Here is a 5,230-nt window from a genome sequence, read left to right on the forward strand (position 1 = left end):
AATAAAATGAATTGTTGGCACATGGGGTTTTGAGGGTGTGCTTCAGTGCCATGACAGTAGATGCAACCAGCAGATTGTATTTTGTTTGTTTCTCTGAACAGTATTGTGTATGAGCTGCAGAGAGACGCAACTATTTGGTAGTTGTGTGCATCCAGGGGACTGAAAAGTGTCTGTGGGTCTAAATATGTGTGTTTGCAGTGTGTGTGCGACTGGGTCTGTAGATAGTGCAACATCAAGAGCATGTCTGTTGCACAAGAAACATACACTGCATGAAATGTGGGATTTACGACAGTCTTCGACCCTGTGTATTGCCGTAGAAGCCCACATTGGTGTGAAAGCCCCCCCACCCCTCCCCCTTGGCCAGGCCTAGGTTTTGTTATGTTAATTGAATTGACCTGGATTGAAAACAACTCCTCCCCCCCCCCCCCCCCCCCGCCAGGGGAGGCACCCCGTCACTGCTTCACCTGAAAGTCACAGGTTCGATCCCCACTAGTGGCAACCATGGTCCAAGTTGCTTAACGACTGTTAACGACTCTTAATGACTGTTATCAGAGTAAGCCTGACTCTGTATAATTACATGCCAGAAACGAATCTCAAGAACATTAAGGTGAAATAATAATATATAAGTTAGGAACATTACACATAGCCTAAGTTAAAACTTTAAACACATACCACCATAAACATGTGAGTTAATTCGACAAGAGACATTGAAAGACAGCTAACTCACTGCTTCGTCAAATAAGAGAGATCAACTATATATATCTGGAAACCACTTACAGATTCCGATTAGCTAAATATGCGTCTGATCGGACCCTATTCTCAGAAGCTCCGGACGCTACTTCCTGCTTGCTACGCTTGCCACTGTGCCGTGCTGTCTAGCCCCGGAACGCTTATCTGCTTTGTACTGCTAAGTATCCCAGTGACCGCGCTCACTCTCACTACCTTTCACATTACATCGAATTTGGGAATTCACTCTCCCCCCCCCCCCCCCCCCCCTATTTTTTGTCCCTCTCAGCTAACGCTTAGCTGGCCATGGCGTCTTGTTCGACCCTTGTTCGCTGCCCATCGTGTAATATGCTTAGCGACTCTCCAACAAATTTCAATGGCTACAATACTTGTACCAAGTGTAGGCTACTGGCAAGCTTCGATGAGACGATAACTCTACTTGAGTCGCGTCTCTTTAACACAGATTGTAATACTCCGTTAATCGAATCGAGCGAAATTCAGCATATAGATCTAACATTTACCGACACTACTCTGTCTTCTAGCTCGCCCGTGTCAACACCGCAACTCCTACCACCCGATAATTGGGTTAACGTAAAACGAGGCAGTAGGCCTAGTAGAAGACATTTAAAACCCGTACCACACCCGGATCCCATCCCAACTTCAAACTGTTTTCTTCCCTTACTACCATCGATACTGTTGATAAAGTTCTCGTTATTGGTGATTCCTCCCTGAGGCATATTTAACTAGGGTTGGGTACCGAGAACCGGTACCAATACGGCACCGGTTCCATACAACCGATACCTACCCGGACCGAAATGCAACGCAGATTTCGGTGCTTCCTTTCGGTGCCTGAGCAGATAATTTTTTTTTTTTTTTTTTTTTAATTAAAATTTTTATAATTTAACAAAACTAGCGATAACCAACGAGAAGTAACGTTAGTGGCGTAGATCTTTCTGAGTACGATCTGTATACTTTTTTGTGTTGATAACAGATTTCGTGGGGCACATATAAAACTGCTCCATCTCCCAATATAGACTCGCCTGTGTCGCTCACGCTGCATTCCGTATGGGACTAGTGGAAACGGGATTTGTGTTGAGGAGTTGCCATGGTAATGGGTTGACTTGCGTGTGGTTTCGGTTTCAAGATAAGTGTGGTTGTTCTAAGCAGAAGTTGGATACGCTTTATTAAACGGAGAGCTACCGTCTCATCCAAAGATATTCCTTCTCAATGTGAGTTCTTTAGAGAGCACTAACTTGGACGCTACAATAACATTGCAACAGTCTGACAGCGAAGAGCAGGCAGCCTTGCACAGAGCAAGCACAAACAGAGCTAGCCATCAATATAATGGAGAAAATGTCGAAAGGTAAACGATCAAAAGTGTGGCTGTATTTCGCACAAAAAGATTCAAACAACGCGACGTGCAGCATATGCAACAACAAAATTGCGTGTAAAATGGGGAGAGAACTCAAGAGGCCCTGAAGCTAAACTTTTAAAGGGGCAGTACACATTCACGAAACCAGTGGGTTTAAATAAATGCAAACTAATTAATATTTGTTTTACTCTGAAGGCAAACATGCTCATATTTCTGCAAAAGTATTACTGAAGTGTGAAGTGTGTGTACAGAGTTTGTTATGTATTTATTTATATTTATTTAAGTATACTGTAAACAGTTGTTATAAGTTAATATAGCCTATTGTTCATAGTTTGAAGTTAAAAGGTTTGAAGCCAAGTGTTTTGTATTTATTTTTATTTATAGTATACCTTAAACAGTTAATATATTGTTAAATTTGAAGAAAACTATTTGCCTTGGCAATAAATAAGCCTAATGTCTTTAATTAAAAAAAAAAAAAAAAGTATCGGTTCTGGCACCGTTTAGGCACCGGTATCGTTTTAAAAGTATCGGTTATGTACCGGTATCGGAAAAAACCCAAACGATACCCATCCCTATATTTAACTCGCAACCCCGGTACAAACAGTGAACTGTATACCGGGAGCTAGAGCAAATGACATTGAATCCCACTTAAAACGAATCGCTGGTCGGAGATTTTCTAAAATAATTATTCACACAGGCGTAAACGATGTCCGCCTACGGCAATCGGTTACCACCGAGCGAAATTTTGAATCGTTATTCGCTACCGCAACACAAATGGCAGACTCTGTAGTGTGTTCTGGCCCTATGCCTATCAACCGCGGCGACGAAATGTACAGTAGACTATCGGCACTTAATATCTGGCTAGCAGAATGGTGCTCACGCAACGACGTGGATTTCATAAATAACTGGCCTACTTTTTGGAGGAAGCCAGGGCTATTACAGAAGGATGGCATCCACCCCTCTAAAGAGGGTGCTAGCCTCCTTTCTCAAAACTTAAAACACCACCTAGTCCAAACGTACTTCTGACAACCAATAACTAGAACTAGAAGGCAGACCTATTACCCCACACTAACTCCTGCTGCACCAGTACATTCTCTGCCCATATTACACCACATACAAACGGTATGTATACCCAGAATATATAAGCCCAGCGCAACTCACACTAGAAGAAGCATTAATCAGGATAACCTAATAAAGATACAAACCTTATCAGCACAAAATGAAACTTGCACAATATTAAAGCTGGGCCTTATTAACATTCGGTCCCTAACATCAAAAGGTGCACTTATCAATGAGTTGATAACAGACAACAACATCCAAATACTTTTCCTAACTGAAACCTGGCTAAAACCAGATGAATTCATAGCCTTAAATGAATCTACCCCTCCAAGCCATGTTAACTGCCACATCCCCCGCAGCACTGGACGTGGAGGTGGAGTTGCTACAATTTCCCTCGCTAATCTATGCATTTCCCCAAGACCTAAATTTAAATTTGCATCATTTGAAGTCCTCGTACTTCATCTTATGCATCCCAACCCAAAAGCCACTAACCCGGTCACTCTTGTGACACTATATAGACCACCAGGTCCCTACACTGAATTCTTATCCGAATTTTCCGATTTCCTATCCACCCTGATTGTTAATTCGGATAAAATCCTGATAGTGGGAGATTTTAATATCCACATGGATAATGAAAATAATAGCCTTACAATTGCATTCCAATCACTGATAGACTCTATCGGGTTCTCACAGCATGTAAACACACCAAATCACTACCATAATCACACCATTGACCTTGTATTAACACATGGCCTAGAAATTGACCGCCCTATAGCTCTACCCCAAAATACTACCCTCTCGGACCACCACCTAATTACATTTAATATGAAATTAGAACTCCGTCCAACATCGGAAATTACACACTTCTACAGCCGTTGTCTATCCGACAGGACTACTGCGGAATTTATATCAAAACTACCCGTCGCCCTCACTTCAGCTCCTACCGCTGGCAAAGTAAATGGCATATGCACTTCCCCACCTTATATCGACCTATTTACTGAAGGCGTCACGCATGCGTTGCATTCAACCCTCGATGCTGTTGCACCACTGAAAAAGAGATTAAGAAAACTGAAAAAACTAGCCCCATGGTACACTGATCAGACTCGTGCACTCAAACGAACCACACGAAAACTAGAAAAAAAATGGTACTCCACCAAACTTGAGGTATTTCTCATGGCGTGGAAGGATAGTCTCCTAAGATATAAGCGTGTACTCTCTGAGGCGAAATCAGCTTACTATTCTTCATTGATTGATAGTAATAAAAACAACCCAAAGTTCTTATTTAACACTATTTCTAGGCTAACAAAAAACCACAACACAATCGAACATTCGGTTCCCATCATCTTTAGTGGTAATGATTTCATGACCTTTTTCAATAATAAAATCCTTAAAATAAGAGAACAAATCCAAAGCTTCCTCCCCCTCTGTGACCCTACACCCCTTCCAACATGCGCCAAGGTAACACCATTTCAACCGGGTGCTATCCTTGAATTCTTCGCACCCACCGACCTCCCTGAATTAAATTCCTTGATCCTCTCATCTAAATCATCAACGTGCCTACTAGATCCTATCCCCACAAAATTACTTAAACATGCACTTCCCTTACTAAGTGAGACATTGCTCAATGTAATGAATAACTCACTTATCTCAGGCTACGTCCCACAATCTTTCAAAATAGCAGTGATAAAACCATCTCTTAAAAAACCTTACCTTGATCCCGATAATCTCGCTAACTATAGACCCATATCTAACCTTCCTTTTTTGTCAAAAATACTTGAAAAACTAGTTGCTAAGCGACTTACTTCTTTTCTACATCAAAATAAAATTGAAGAAACCCTCCAATCCGGTTTTAGGGCCCACCACAGTACTGAAACGGCCTTAGTCAAAGTCTTAAATGACCTACTAATCGCATCTGATCATGGGTGCACCTCAATATTAGTTCTCCTAGACCTTAGTGCTGCTTTCGACACTATAGATCATCTGATCCTGTTACAGAGACTTGAACATCACGTTGGCATCAAAGGTTGTGCCCTATCTTGGTTTAGATCTTACCTCTCTGATCGCCATCAATTT

The sequence above is a fragment of the Sprattus sprattus genome (assembly GCF_963457725.1).
Source record: "Sprattus sprattus genome assembly, chromosome: 7".
Lineage (NCBI taxonomy): Eukaryota > Metazoa > Chordata > Actinopteri > Clupeiformes > Clupeidae > Sprattus > Sprattus sprattus.